At 40.3% G+C, this 16,926-nt stretch overlaps 1 protein-coding gene across 2 annotated transcripts in view; it reads right to left on the bottom strand.

Annotated features, from left to right (window-relative positions):
- The window catches only part of KCNJ6 (potassium inwardly rectifying channel subfamily J member 6), a 162,923-nt gene extending 146,394 nt beyond the window's left edge, over positions 1 to 16,529 (bottom strand). Inside the window, exon 1 of one of the 2 annotated variants that reach the window (XM_084528846.1) lies at positions 16,402 to 16,529. The gene's annotated coding sequence lies outside the window, so the exon portion shown is untranslated. The remainder of the gene's footprint in view (positions 1 to 16,401) is intronic. The other variant, XM_084528845.1, reaches the window with a different exon arrangement.
- Between the last annotated feature and the right edge of the window lie 397 nt (positions 16,530 to 16,926).

Below are 16,926 nucleotides of genomic sequence, written 5' to 3'. Positions count from 1 at the left end.
GCACTGTAATGGTGCTTTGTGATTACACTTCATAATTTTAGGTAAGTAGCATAAAGGATTCACATAATGTATATTATTGTTTAGACATAAACCATTGACCAAGTCTGGGACTAGGAGTGAATTCAGCCACACCTATGCTCCTTACCTCTTTGGTTCAAGGAGTTTAGAAAGCAAGGGTGTCCACTCTGAACCTCATGACTCAATACGAGGGTTTTCTTGATGTAATGTCAGCTAACACAGTTCCTTACACAGTCTTTATGTAGTGTATAATGTCTTTCATTTAGTGTCTTTGATTAGTATATGGTGTCTTTTATATAGTGTGTAATTAAGTGCAAATGACAGTTATAATGAGGTGTACCTTGCCATCACAGAATCTTTGTTAAGTCATATAAGCTTTGTTATCAATAAATCATATTGCTTCTTCTCTCTTCCAAGTGAAATGCATATCTTTATCCTTTCACACTGGCAGTTATCAACTTATAACTCTTCTTTGGCACACTTTTATAAATAGTTTTGTAACCATAACTAGGTAATTTCTTCTAGACCAAGTTTAATTGATTCCTTTTTAGAATACTGTGGCATACAGGACAATGTCTTCATAAAGTTAAAAAATACAACCTTCTCAGCTTCTTCTCTAGCCCATATTGATCTACTATGGAATGAAATTAGATTGGCTTGATGCAATGTGCTGTTGTCAAAACCAAAACTAGCACCTAAATTAGTTTTTATTCTTTTCAGGAGCTTAAGGTGAGATGAATGATCCATAATTCACTGGTTTCTCTTCTTTTTGATTCCAAGTCTTTGTCAAAGTCACTCAAGTTTGCATATAACTAAAAGTTTCTGTCATCCTTCCCTTCAAAGACAGATAAAATCCGCCTCCAGTGGTAAGTTTACATGAAAAGGTGCTCTTCCTTTGTCTTGAGGAGACAACACTCCTCTTTCCACTAGTTCATGGAACAACATTCTGTGGTCAAAGAATGTAAAGTCTATCCCATTTTATACCATCTGAGCAGCTGGGTCTGAGTGCTAGTTCTTATCCCTTCATGAGCTTGGACATTCACTAAAAGAGCAGCCCATAATCAAGATAATTTTCCTGATGTTCATATTCCTTTTATTTCCCTGAAACCTTTGCTGCAGCTCTCTGAGCTTCTTGATTAATTTTGATCTTTTCAAAGTAGTAACAGTTTCTGGAGTAAGAAGTGTGGATAGTGATACAAATAAGCCTGAGTAACTTTTCATTTACTTGGTTCAGACACAGGCTGTTTGGTGGTAACACATCTCCTGTTTTGAAGAGTCCTTTGGTAATAGACCTGGAATATTTTGTTTTTAAGTGTTTTTTTTTTTTTTTAATTATTTTTTATTATTTTTTTGTGCCCACCTGGACTATGTGACTGTACCTTATCTCTGTTGATAATTACTCAGGAGCTAGAAACTGTCTCCAAAGATGAATACAACCAACTTATCCTTCCCTCTATTCTATTACTGGTACTGTTGCAAAACCTATACAAGTATCTACTGACTTTTTAGAGGTTTCCTGTGATGAAATTTTTATGATCATTGATTCATCTGATTGCTCATTTTTTGAAGTTTTCTTTCATGAGCCTTACACAATTCCATTAAGTGACATTTCCAATATCTTTTTCCTCTCAATCCCCATTGAAAACAAAATACATCCCTTGGAAATCCAGTCCAAGACCTGGGATGAAGCGCTGACCTCATCTGTCAATCTGTCACTTATTCTCCTGTGTATCATATCCAGTATGTGCAAATGTTGCACATACAAGTGTGGCACCTTGGGGAATTAGTCTTACTGAGAAGGAGGATTTACTTCACTTCATGCTAATGCCAATATGGTGTGTTGCTAGTGTTTCTGGATGCTGTTCACATTCTTGCAAAATGGATACCAAATATTCCCATCCTGATTTTCACAGGGATGTATGTGACTCTGCAGAGTTTGAGGCACAGGAAAAACATATTTATGTCACTTAAAACTGTTACTTTTTAAAGAGAACTTGTCAACTGAGAATTTGTACCTTTCTCCAAACAGGTAAATGAATGTGGCTCTGCTGCATTGAGCTCGGCTCCTAAACTGGGTTTGCATCCAGCTTTTGCACATGGCTGGTTATATAATACTGCAGCAGCATGGAAAGGCAGGAACTACTTGATGAGGAAAGTGACAGTGGAATGGACCACTGAATTTCATTATAAAGGTGAACAACTTCAGTTTATGACAGCTAAGAAAGTGAAGTTCTTTAGCAGGGATTATTTGGATTAGAGGATGATTGTACTGGGCAAAATGTCCATCTCTCTTTGAATGTAAAAAATTGCTGCAACCCTTTATTTTAATTCAGTGATAAAAATGATAAAAAGCATGAATAATTGTGTACTTAGCAGTAGATTCCTGTGGCCCTGGTTTGGTTTGAATAGTTGACTGTTTGCAACCACTGACCATGACGATGTTCTGTCATTCAGGAATCCCCAAGTGAGTAGAGCTGTATGATCAGCAGATGGAGATCATACTGGAAGGTTCTGGAATCTGGTGTTCTCCATTCATGGCACTAGACCGAAGGTGCAAGGAACCAACCAGCACAGTGCGAAGCAGCTATGTCATCTATGTCAGCAAAGAACCAGACATTCTATTTCATCCGTGGATCAGTTTTCCATACCTGCACTCACCCATCTTGAGGAACTAGCTCTGTAGGAATACAATTTCTACCAGTTATGGGTTTGTTGCACTCAAGCAAAACTCTGTTTCTGTCCTCCAATATAAGATTCATTCCATATAGCACACAGTGAGATTGCATGACATGCAAATCAAGAGTTAGTCTGGCCTGTATCTCTTTTCATCATATCTTCCTTTTAGTACACTGTTATTGTGGAGCTGTAAGTTATTGCATGCTGCATCTATGTTAGTGCTTTGCTAAGCTTGAAATGCTCTTATTTCTGTGGGAATTGCTAGAGGCAGGAGAGCTTCATTTGAGATCCTAATTAAAAGTTCAAAGTGTTAGTAATTAGGAAAAAAAACATTATTTGACTTTAAACAGAACATGTGTCATCTCAGAGTCCTTGATAAGTATGAGAGGGAATAAACAGAGATCTGCAACTTTGACTTCTCAGTCATTGTCCTGATACTGCTGCTTTGCTTTCTGAGATGAAACTGCTTTGTATTTTTTTTTCCCTGTTTTTTTTTTTTTTTTTTTTTTTTTTTTTTAAGGACTGTTTTCTTTGATCCTATCCCATTGTTTGTAAAAGGTGTACAGGTTAATAAGGGTTATAATTGCTTTTTGTTTAAAAAATGGAGTACATTGTCTGCCTGTGGTTAGTGTACTGAAGTGTTTCTTAGCACTTCACCCCTGCATGATCTTGGAGACGAAGTGTGTCATTCTGTTAGGAGAAAGAATTTATGATTCCAGTGGGTGAATGAAAACAATTTCAGTGTAGGTGAGGGCATATACTAGAGGACAGAGTTTACTTCCTTCTAATCTGGGAAAATTAGAATTTGTCTACTCTTCAGAACAGGAGAATTGGTCCACTTTTTAATATGCCTCTATAGCCGTGAACTTTCTCATCAAGGAATGTAAAAAAAAGAGATGAGTGCCTTCAGGAAGGCTATGAGAATTCTATTCCTGTGTGGAGGGTGGCTATGGCACGTTTACAGAGGACCAGTGGGGATAAAATACTTTGTTCAGCAGCCTTGACAAACTGAACGAAGAAAAAAATGTTTTTTTTTTTTTCTTTTTTTTTTCTTTTTTTCTTTTTTGATACAGATATAAGGAGCAGAGGGAGCATAGGGAAAAGAAGATGAAGGAAAGATCAACAACTTAGGGAGTACATCATGACAATTTAGCTTATTTCAGTACCTACAACAGCTCTGGTGGCCTAGGGTATAGTCTAGAGACATTTGTATTACTGGAGCTAAGAAAGAAGCTGGAGAAAACAGCTGATCAAAAACAGAGCAGAGAAGAGGTATATTTGTTTCAGAATTACTTGTAAGGCTCTTGCTGTGCTCTTATTAGCAGATAGAAATTGTAATAGTTTAATTCAAGTCACTACTGTCACGTTGAAAGTCAACCAGAAATCTGTCTTAGAAAAAAAAAATACTGATTATGTGGTAGTTAATGCTGTTAATTCATATTTACATTTGTCCCTCATAGTCTATGAGGAGAATATCACTATACTGTGGTTCTTCCATGAAGACGGATGTGATGTAGGTGATAAAATTTAATAAAGGACCTGAATTTATTCCCCACTGAAATTAATAGGAAAAACTTCAGTTCAATTCAAAAGCAGAAGCTACCTTGTATGTATGACTAGGAGCAAAAATACCCAATTGAAAATATCAGAAAAACACATCTCATGTTAAAGACTCAGAAGTAACCAAACCAAAACTGAGGTGCTTTAATATTCCTGTGAATAACTATATATGCCCAGATAATCTTATGGACTTCAGTTCTGCAGAGAGACTCACACAACAAACATTTGCCATGAGAATGATTAAAATTATTAACATTTAGTTTTGTTTTGCTGAAAATGAATTAAAAGTTTCTCCAAATCATGTAGCTTCCTATTCTAGTACACATACACACAGAAAGAATGTAGATAAAATATTTGTTGAGGGAAGGAATGTAACATTTTTGAAAGGAAAATTCCAAAACCACTTTTTGGACTGGGATGCTGTACACCTACTTTCTGTGGGAGAAAGCTTTGCAAATGAAATATAAGCCTTCTAGAAATATGACACAAATTTGGAAAAGATTGCCAAGTAATCATCTGATGATAGACTATTCACATAGAAAATCAAGTTATACACTGAGAAGCAGCCAAGTTAGCAGCAAGAGACAAGGATATTCAAAGTGGAAGGAAATCTAAAATTTAAAAATGAGACTAATGAACATGATAATATTAAAAATCAAAATAGATGAGGAGGTCCCTGATGACTGTAAACAGGCAAATTATATGCCTTTCTTTTAAAATAGACAAGAAGGTGGATTTAAGAAACTACAAGCTGATTAGTGTGTCTTCAGTTCTTGAGCAAAACTGTGCAGGAAATTCTTGAAAAGATATTTCCAGACATGAAGAACAAGAACAAGATCAGGAACAGCCCTTTGAAAATCATGCTTAACCAATCTGGCAATCTTCTACAATTAAATGACTGGGTCTGTGAATGAGGTCTGTGGGCAAAGAGAGGACAAGTGGACTAGATAGGTAGACTGTACAGAGTGGTGAAGAACTGTCTGGACCTTTGAGCTTGAAGGGTGTGAGTCTAATGGTGGTGCCAGGGGTTCATACCTGCTTGGACCAATGTTGTCTAATGATTTCATCAGGGACTTTTAACATGTCTAGCCTCTGGATGACACCAAAATAGAAGGAGCAGTTAGTTCACAAGGTTGATAGGGGTGTTATTCAGAGGGATCTTGACAAGCAACAGGAATGGGCTATGAACATCAAAAAGTTCTACAAAGACAAATGCAAAGTCCTGCACCTGGGGCAGAGCTATCCATGCATCAGTGCAGGCAGGGGACCAACTCATTAGGTAGCAGCTCTGCAGAACAGGATCTGTGGGTTCTACAGACAGCAAGTATACATGGCTCAGTGGTGTACCCTTAAATCAGTGAAAGATGAATGTATACTGAGATGCATTAGTAATAAAATATCAAGAAGAATGAGGGAAGTGATTATTCCCTACTCCTTGGCACTGGTAAGGTTTGACTAGAGACCTGCAGATGTCCATTATAACCTACTTTTTCTATATTTCTGTGAAATGATTTCATAATTCTTATATTCAATCATATTAATTAAGCTTTGTTCTGAGTGCATTAGAGATCCAATGTAAGGTTAAGATAGAGTAATTTTTACACATACATTCAACAAGAGCTTGTTCACATGAACCAAAATCCTGAAAGGTTGTAGGACATACAAGATTTGATCCTTGATTATTAGATATATTCACAGGTAGCGCAAAGGAGAAACATTTTATTTTGCAGTTACTTGTATAAATATTTTTTATTTAGGGGATGAAGCTTTTTTTTTTTTTTTTTTTTAAGCTTTAGTTCTAATAGTTCTAATTTTGACCTCTGTACTAATCCTTAATACATGTTTATCTAGCTGCAACAGAACTACACTGTTCTCCTCCTCTTTGCCTCCCACGTTGGTGTGTAGGATTAAGTAGAAGTGCTAATTCTAGGTTATTGAGTATCGCTTTGATGATTACAGTTATAACCAGAGAGCACGGTTTGGAATTGAGTTTTTTGGTTTCTTTTTTTTTTTTTTTTTTTTTTTCCTGATAGCACATCTTTGGTGAAGCTCAAGTGAATATGAGAACAACTGACAAAATCCAGTTATTAGATTGTCAATATGTTAAGTTTTGGAATACATATTCTGGGTCCACCCTCACTCAACTTTAGGTCTCACTGAAAATAAAAGCTAGCCTGAAGCCAGAAGCCTGCTTGTTGTAGAAGGTTAAAGTTCTTCCTCTGTGTAACGTTTAAAAAGTAAAGCCTGATTTTTGTCCCTCTTCTGCTCATAAGATTTCCTGTTGATTCAGTTGGTGGTGTTTCCTCTCACCTTTCCCAATTGCTCAGCCCAGCTCCTTAGCTTGCCTTTTTCTTGAACCATATGGTGTAGCCCTGCCTACACACTTGTTGGCTACAGCTTCTCTTGGGATTTTAATGGGCCTACTGCTCAAGAAAATAAATTTTCATTAGGCCTGATCTAACGTTTGCTTTACTTATTGGGAAAGTCATCTTCACACAGTATCTAGTCCAGCATGATTGTGAGCCATGATACCTCTTCCAAGAAGAATATGGTTTCCCTTCTCTCAGTTTCTACTTCATCATAGTGGTCTGCCTAAACAGCTGATCTAAACTATTTTTGCTTTGGTCTTAAACTTAAACTTAGACTTATTGTCATAAATCAATATGGGTCAGATCCTTCACTATTTTTTTATTTGTTAGTTTATCGAAAATTTTACTTCAGGGAAAATGGCAATAGCAAAAATCTGACTTATTTCTGATTTTTTAAGAAGAATGATGATATTTCATTTGTTGGTGTGAGGAAGTATAACATGACATTTTTCGTGCCTCTGATTTTTCTATTTCAGCTGTGCACATCTACTGCTGTTTACTGACATTCTATGCAATTTGCAACAGACATCCATTTAAAAATAATCTCCTTTGAATTGTAATTTTCATATTTACTCCCAAATCTATGCTTTGGACCTAAAACAGACTGATATTTGTTCAAGGTCAAGCAAAAATACTCTGGATCCAACTTCTGGTAAACATTTGGGGTGATACACAGCCATCTTTGTTGGAAATGTGCTGTACTTACTGTATTCCCAAGGAGCTGCTAAATACCCATAGGAGTATGACGTGCTTGTACTGCAGTGAAATGTGAGAAACTGCATCTTAAAATCATCAAAAAGAAGAAGGAATTCAGAATATTCGTTAACATTTCTAAAATATATTAGTTAATCACTTTCTGTCTCCTGGCTGTACTCTTAGAATTATATAGCACAAATAAGAAAAAAGTTTAGGCTGGATTATACAAAGATTTCTGCTGACAGTTGTAAGTAATGAAGCCATCCTGAGCTATACTAAGGAAACTGTATGTCAGACCACTCTCTCCTATGTGCTAGCCTATTTAAAATAAATTTACATTTAAGGTCTGATATGAGACCCATTGAAATTAATGGAAAGACTTTAATACTCTTTGAATCAAACGCATATACAAGATCACATATTTCCCATGACTCTATTTCTGTAAAGGGTTGGCAGGATTTACTCTTCCTATACATTTTCAGCAAATTTTCCTCTGGTTTCTTTTACTTTCCTCATGATCACATCATACATCTTTTCCCTTCAACCTCTCTAAGGGCCTACCTGATTTTTCCTACCATCCACCAGCTTAATTCTCTTCTAAGATGTGAGCTGTGTGTGATTCCCCAAACCCACCAGTTTGGCTTCTGAATGCAGCTGTAATTAAAAACAAAACAACAAACCAACAAAACAAAACAAAAAAAAACCTCTTCTTTGAAAACAGTTCAGCTGAGAACTTCATAATTCTGCTTTCTTTATTTTTTAAGTCTTTGACTTTATACAGTATTTTTGCTTGGCTTCTGGTTGGAGATGAATGTGTTTCATATCTGCTATTGTTACCTCTTATTTCATGAACAGAACAAAGTTATTCCCTGCAGCACACACTGCTGGAATGCAGTGAGACAATAATAGACATTTGTAGCTTATACGCAGTGGGTACTATTTCTTTTCTAGATAGCAGTTTAGAATATTTTAGTAATTATTTTTTTATATATATCCATAAGGCAAGGACACTGTGAGTGTTAATGCAGTGTATTAACTATGTTGTACTTTCTTGTGAAATGGATTTCTGAATCCTGTGATCTGTTAAGAGATTGATTTTTATGAAAATGATAAACTCATTAGTTGCAAGGAATAGAGAGATGGGAAATAACAATCAGCAATATTGAGAAGTTTGAAATAGCCTTACGTTTTCAAAGAGTGAACCCAGAACAGTGGAATTAATTGTTCTGAATGTGGGAGTGTTTATGATCCAGTTCAAGGGTTGTTTATTTTTTTCCTTTCACATTTTTGCATGTCTTTATTCCTTCTCTCTTGACATTTTCTCCCTCCCACCCCTTCCAGATTTTGACTGTCTTAAATTTGTGTGTAGCATCTCTGACTAGAGATGGAGAACTCAGTCAGACACCGAGTTTGGCACTGGGATGCTGTAGAAGTTTGTGGTCACTTTCTAAATATGTAAATCCAAATGTTGAGAAAAAAAGTAATGGCAATGAATGTCTACAGAACAGTTACAAGAGATCTGTGTTCTCATGTGCACTCATAGCACTCACAAGTGCCAAACCAACAGTGATCAACTACTACCACAAAATCATACTGCAAATACCTTATATATAATTCTAGTCACTATCACTAGAATATTGCACATATTGCTGGACAATTCTGTTAATACATAGGATCCTCTATTTGCTTGCTTCTCTTTCTGATTTTATTAATAACTTCAGTATATTTCTGGAAAGTAGATTAGAATTATTTTGTTTTTAATCCTGAAAGACTTCTAATGCACTTTGCGCTTTAATGTAATTATGCCTAATAGATGGAATACAGCAGCTTCATAAAAATTGTTCATATCCCTGCCGGATACTTTGCTGAGATAAACGGGTATCTAGTTTATTTAACATGATTAACTACCTGAAGTATTAAAATTCTTATACAGCAATTTGTAACATCCAAGAATTGCAAGAGTACTGGAGAGACACTGCATTTTATGGGGCAGCCCCAGTTTGATGTTCACACCACACTGAGTAGTGTTAATGGGCTGCAACCTAATAGCCTCCTTTCTCCTCCTCCCCTGTAAAAAATAATGCTGGGTGAAGATTTGATAATCCCTAGTTCCCATTCAGTAAAGAATTAAATGAGGCATTTTATTTATCTCCCATCTAAAAAGGCTGAAGCACAAACCAATATTCTTTCCTGCATTTATACCAGAGAAAGCAAGTAGCATGCTAAGGAGAATACAGCACCATGTCTGTATTATTTTCACTGGAGCTGGCATAATTTCCATTACTTCCCTTCCAGCTCAACCTTCTTTCATCTCCACATTGACACAGAGGCCATGATTCAGAGCCCACTGCAACTGATGGCACTCCTGATGTCCTTAAACAATCACTGGTTTTAATTACTAAAAAAAGTTTCCTTCTACCCTTGCATATCTATGTTCACTCCACTCCTGCTGTTGTTTCCAGTTTTGATGGTTTAAGGCCACCTCTGAGATCAAGAAGTGCTGAGCTGCTCCATACTGCAGCTGAAGGTCATCAGAAACAATGGGAGAAAAAAACCACCAAGCTTTACTTCCATGTATTCTTGAGATAAGTCAGCCAGGAAACCAGTGATGTAGGACCATGCAAATCAAGAAATTTAGTAGGTACAATTCTGTCTGGAAGCTCTGAAAACAGGGTTTTGTCTTCCACACCTTCTGCAAAAATGGAATCCTGCATCGGTTTACTTAATTGAGATACATTCCATGAAACCTGAAGCACCAAAATCTGACATCTCTAGAGGTCTACTGAGATCTTTGATGGACTGAAGTTTCACTTTAGATTTGCCTGTCTCTTCTCACAAACTCTATAGAGAACCCAGGAAAGCTATTCTTGAAAAGCACACATTGCCTGTTGAAGATTTTTCTGTGGAAATCTAGCCCCTTGGAAATCAATGAGGAATTACCTCTTCATGTCCAGACAGATACTGAGCTGGAAGAAAGGGCGTCTTAATTACAATCACTTAAAATAAATGCTTCTTTTCAAGAATGGAAAATTGATCTGACAAGCAGATAGAAACTGCAGACTGTGTGTGTCAAGAGGAGATGGCGGGAGAAAAAGTAGGAAGGTAGGCAATGTCATTATTTTCTCATTCTTCAAATTAATACTTTGAGGCAGTTGCTCATTATTCTAATGAACCACACATCTTGAGTATGATAAATACTAAATTATGTGAGATAATTTCTCCTTTGATTTCATTGACAAACTTGCCTGTATTGACTAGATACAATGAGAGCTGTTGTTGTTGTTGTTTTGTTTTGTTTTGTTTTGTTTTAAATGGAAAGCAAAAAGCAGAGGATTTCCTGCAATGCTGCAAAGTGCTCTGAGCTGGTGAGCCTAATGCAGGGATGCTTATGATAAAGCACTGCAGAACACAGTTGATTAGAGCATTGAATTAACTATGCTCTCGTGCGCTCTCTCTCTCATCATCTTGTTCTTTCTTTCAGCCTTCTATTTCACCCTTTCAATCTGCACATTATTGTTTTCTTGTCCAGAAGATTTATTTTTTTTCCTGAGAATTCAGCACAAATGTCAGCACTCTGCTTTCCTTAGAAAACAAGCCCCAGCATTCTGCTCCAGAGCGTCTCAATATGTCCTGTGCACTGGTGGCATCCTCAGGTCAGGCTCCAACAGTCTATCTAGATTAAAATGAATACAGAATAACACAGTACAGCTGTATAAACCTATGATCTTTACTGTTTATTTGACTATGAAATGCTGTGACTGGTATGACAGGAGCAATCAGAACTAGGACTTCTCTAAAGGTGCAGTTGAACTTACAGGCCTGATGCAGTGAGGTCAAAGGGTATGAAGGGAAATGAAATTCAAGGCTAAGGCTCTGTCTGCAAGGCTGTGGTAAGATGTAGGACCAAGCTTGTGCTAAAGCTCCTCTCCACACCAACAGTGTCTCTAGCTATTCTCTTTAGCCATGGGGCACACAAGGATTAGGTGTCACTGCCTTGTGACTGAATGACAAAGATCACATTTATGTTTGTAGCAATTGCCTGAAGTCTCTGAGTTAGAATGAGTCAGATACTTCCTCTGATTGGGAGACTTTTCTGAAGGCTCAGGTCTCCACATACGTTGCAAAGTCTGAAGGTTAGCTCCCTTAGTATGAACCACTTATGACGTACGTGAAAGATTTTTTTTTTTTTTTTTTTTTTTACTAATATTAAGGTAATATATACTATTGTAATAAAACAATGCCTTTTCTTATCTTATTGTCAGTTAGAGGTACGGTAATGGTAATATTCCTGTTCTTGTGGATGCTTATACTGGTAATATCATGTTGTACTTCATATGCAGATACCATTAATGGTTGACCTGAAGCTGTAATGGACAAATAGAAACAGTGAATCAATGAGTAAATCACCTTTCAGGTGATTTTTTTTTTTTTTTTTAATATAAAACTCTATTAACTAATACTCCAGAAAAAAAAGTTCTTGTTTATGTTAGAGACTGTTCTGCAACCTCTGCCATTAACTGGAGCTTCTGCAGTCAAGACTGTATACAGACCCTCCATTTACAGAGATCTTCACTGATTTTACTGGTCATTGAATGGCCATGAGGATCCATTCACCTGCACTGCTGGTAGAAATTGCACATCATTTAAGAACTTTAATATTTTTTCCCCTGTATCAGAAGGCAGGATGTTCTGCTGGCCATATGTATAAGCTTGACAATAAAGTGCATTGTCACTAGCTAGTGAAAATGCATTTTAATGTTCCTTTAAGCTGTAAATAAGATATATTTCCTTAGTTGTGAAATTCTCTTGGCCCTGCATGATATCCTACTAGAAGTACAATGAGTGATAAGTTAAATAAGGATGGTGCTTTGAGCCTCCTTATAATTCGTACTTGTAGCACAGTACCTTTGCAGATGCCATACCAAAGTATATAATGACTAAAAAATGTCAATCTCATCACATGACTTCTGAGTTTTTTCCTCCTCCAGCCTGTGCATGGACAGGACGGCTACCATTCAATTTTTCAGTATGCTGAATTGGGATGGGCTGTCCTTTTGACACACAATCTACAATACTGTCATGAGTAGTATTTAGCTGAATCTGAAAAGCTGAAATCTTTTCAGATCTGAAAGATTCCAAGTTTCATGACAGTCATCATCCTTGTACATAATTAAAAATTGTATTGTTGTATGAAAAAGCGGACTTAGTAACCTCTTATTTTCAATTCTTTAATTTCAGCTATTCATAACACAGGTAATATAACTGTATTTCAAATACCAATAGCATTCTAGTAATACATCTGACACACAGTTTAAAAAAATATACACAACCATCTTCCAGGAAATCTCTGTCAAGCAGGAATGAGATAAGAACTCTTTCCTTGGGTCTACCAGCCAGTAAATTTAGCATTCATTGTTTAGAAGGTGTTGGTTGGTTTCTGCATAATCATTATTAAATATTGATGCATTATATATTAGGAATATTGTTTTCTCAAATCAAACTGCCTCCACCACTAAAAATCATGTATCTATATAAATGTAATAAACACCATTTCTCTCTTTTAAAACTATCAGTGTTTAATTTTCCCAGTTAAAAGCAATATTTTGTAGCAAGCAGATGATAAAAACACTGATCAGAGCTCTCATACTTTTAATAACAATGAAAATAAAAAAGAAAAAAACATGAACATACATGTACTGTACAAGGCATAAACCACTACTATTGAAGACACAGCTTAATTTATCTGAATTATATGTATTCCTTTACTTCTTACTTTTGTAGAACATAAATACTTCTTACTTTTGTAGAAAATAAATACATTCTTGAAAGAAAAAACCAAACCAAACCAAAACAAAACAAACAAACAAAAACAAACAACAAACAACAAAAACAGAAGGATATCATGACAAAACCAGTAAGCTTACTTCAACATTGTCCAGAGTTCTTGGTATTTATAGGTGAAAAAAAGAACAGCACAGGACTAACATCTATGAAATATTTGAATAAATTCATTTTGTTGGATTTTTTATGAAAATTAAATCATATTTCTCTTTCATAATTTGAATGAATATAAAACAAGTTTACAAATAGATGCTTGTGAAAAAAATGTTTTCTGCAGTAAAATAATGCATGTTGGGAAGCTTGTATTAAATTCTGTGCAAATGCACTGGCAAAAATTCTATAAAGATTTCTGTCATTTACTAAAATGATTGAGGTTGTGGTTGTGGGATTTTCATTGATGTTCATGTATATGTATGTATATATACATATAGTTCTGTTGCTTACAAGGTAAAATCATTTTGTAATTATCTGATAAAATTATTCTGACACTGCAGGAGTATTGCCTTACATAACAAAATCAATAGCTTCAAGTATAATAAATGAACTAGTAACTGCCCTGAATATTTGTAATCTATTACTTCTTCCCATTTCCCCACAGGAAAGTAATGAGTTACAAAGCCCATACTTACAGTTTAGTCCTTAATTTCTACACTCCTAATGAGATAAGCCTGAAAATGTTGGGCCATGAAGAAATTCATGTCTCTATTTCCATAAAGGCTTAACTTGTTAGTTCACTTGACTAGTCCTGAAGTGTAGTTTGGGCAAAATGTGGATCTACAGTTCTTTACTAAAAGACTTTACTTCAACGACAATTCTTAGAGATAAATTTACTTGGGGTCCCTGCATGAGTAGAGATCCTGACTACCGCCCATGCACGGATAGGAATCACCTATATGATCGTCTCTGGACTTATTTGAAATGGATAATTTATAGCAAAGAAGGAATCTATAAGCAAGTGTGAATTGAAAATTTGATTATAGTTGAAGAATAATTCCAATTGTCTGGGAATTTAGACTCAAACCCAGTAATTCTGCATGTATCTATAGTTTACTGCCCATCAGGACCAGGCTAAGGTTAAATAAATCTTGTTTGCTTAATGAAAAAAGAACATCCTGACACAGTGAACACAAAAGTGACTAATCCATCTCTATCTTCCCTAGTGAATATTATTCATTATGCTGTTTGCTTTTCTAGAATATTTTTCCTAGTCTGAAGCAGTAATTGCATACATAACTACTAGTATGAGATATGTATAGCAACACTGAGCCAATAAGTCACAACTTATCAGTATAATAAATATATATATATATTTTTTTTTGTCACCAGCCTGAATCCTTCCCTCCCTCCCCCTTTGTGTATTTCTTTAAATGGTGCACCAAATGTCTGAGAGCAGTTCCTGATCAGTAGGTGATTTTCTAATTAGTTGAACATGCCTGTCTGATTGGCACAAACTTCACATATGCAATTGTACACCCCAGCAGTGGGGTATCTCCCAAAGCTAAGATTGCAGTTTCTTTAAGTGCAATTTCTCAACAAGTTTTCCTCAGGAAAACAAGTCGAGAGCATATATTTTTCACCATTTCTGCAGGGCTCATTTTATGGACGTTGTGCGTGTGAATGATCCTGCTGGGGAGCCATAACAAGCTACTGAGAACCACTACAAAAGACTCACAAGAAGTTGTTTCTCTTCATAAGAAAGCTCGAGCAAGTGCGTTTCGAGCATGCCATTTGTTAATACTTGTGCTCTCAGCTCCCGCAGATGTTTGCCTCAGGAAAGTTTAGCGGCCCTAGGTGAGGCATCCTACGGTTTCCAACACCCTGCTGGGAGCAGCATGGGGTTTTCAGGGGTGTCCCCAGCTGAGAGAGGCAACCGATTCTCCTTTGGGGATGCCTGCAGGGGTGCCCCCGCTGCCTCCCGGAGCCCCACCGGCCCCGGCCGCTGGCTATGGTGCTGAAGAGCCTCCGGCCATGGTGCTGAACCCGCCGCTGTTCGCGGTGCTGAATCGAGAGAAGAAAATCCCCAGGGGCCGGGGAGTAGAGGGGGAGGCTGGGATAAGCAGCGATGTGGAGCTCGCCTGGAAGCAGCTTCTCCCTCCCGTGAAACCTGCCTCCCGCCGCGGCCGGAGAAAGGGGCTCCCCTTCTCCACGCCGGGCATCGGCATCCCCGCGGCTGTGTGCGGAGATCCCTTCCCAAACGCGGCCCCCTGCCACTTTAATGCTTTTACCACGAGCGGAAAGTTTGGTCTGCGATATCTCTTCTCCCCCCCGCCCCCCTCTTTGCGACGGGACTTGGAAGGAAAGGGGAGGCAGCGGCGGCGGGGGCCGGGGGAGGGGAAGGGGGGAGTTATCTCCTACTTATTTATTTATTTAGCTCTTTCCTCCCTCAGGTCGCCATGGTGATACAGAGCTCGCTCTCCCTCCGACGAAGAGGAGACGGGCAGCCCCTTCACGAACCCCCCCCGTCCCCTCTGCTCCCGCCGCTGCTTTCCCCCCGAGGAGACCCTTCCCTTCCTACCCGTCCGTCGGGGCCGGGGCCGCGCCGCCCCCTCCACACCTCTCCGGGTCCCCTCAGCCCGGCCCCGGCTGCCCTCATCGCTGCCTGGTTCAGCCCAGCGCGACCCCGGCTCCCCCCAGCGGGGCCGCCCCCCGCTGGCCTCCCAGAGGAGGAGTGAGACGGGAGCAGCCAAAACAGCCCCCCTACACCCTTCCCTTTGAAGTTTTTCCCAGACGGAGCGCCGCCGGGGAGGGTCGACTGGGAGGAACGGGGCTCCCCCGGACGCCCGTCTCAACGCTGTCGGCGGGTGCCGGCTGCCGAGACCCGGAGCGTGGGGAACCCCGCGCAGCCCCGGCCGGGTCCGCGGCGGCACCGCTCTGCCCGAGGGCGCGGGGCTCCTCCTCGAGAGGCTCCCGCGACGGCAGCTGGAAACGGGGCCACTGGGGCCGGCCGCCAGCCCCCCGTCGCCCTCCACGCCGTGTTCCCTGTCTGCTCCCCGCCCGCCAGCTCGCCGTCTGCCCAGCGGGGAGCGGCTGAGACCGCTCGCCCCCCGGTTACATAAGTAACGCGCCCCGCATCCCCCCGCACCGCCGCCGTGGCTGCCGGGGGGCTCGGGGAAGGGCGTTCCTTGGGGGGTGCGTGTGGGGGGCTGGAGGAACGCGTCGGACACGAGCCGCAGGGCACCGAAACGCCACCCCCGAGCCCTCACGTCCTCCGAGTCCCTTCGGGGAACCCTGCCCGCCTTACCTGGTGGCGGCACGCTGCTCTCACTCCATGCTGGCTCCCCGCGGGACGGGGCAGGGCGCTGCTGCCCGGCTCTGCACCGGGGTCCGGCTCCCGGCCGCTTCGAGCGTGTGCGTGTGTGCGAGCGCCGCTGGCTGTCACACGGCCCCCAGGCTGCTTTTGGGGTCCTCCATTCCCCGCGCCGCTCGCCCACCTCCCGCGCCGCACCCACGGGCACCCGCCGGCTCCCGGCTCGGCTCGGCTCTGCTTGGCTCGGCTCGGCTCCGCTCGGCTCCGCTGGCCGCGGGAGCGGGGGGCCACCGGACGGCCGCGGCGGCGCCCCCGTGTCCGCCTGGCGTGGGGACGGGGGAGGCAACGATGCGCGGAGCGCGGCGGGAGGGATGGAGGGAAGAAGGGAGGGAGGGAGGGAAAAAAAGAAGGGAGGGGAGGCGGGGGAAGCGCGGCCCCGCCGAGGAAGCCGCGGGAGGGCCCAGGGGCTGCGGCCGGCGCCGGGGGGCTGCGCTAGCCCGGCCGGCTCGGCGGCGGCGG

The sequence above is a fragment of the Aythya ferina genome (assembly GCF_964211825.1).
Source record: "Aythya ferina genome assembly, chromosome: 1".
NCBI lineage: Eukaryota > Metazoa > Chordata > Aves > Anseriformes > Anatidae > Aythya > Aythya ferina.
This window is presented reverse-complemented; position numbering and strand designations above follow the sequence as displayed.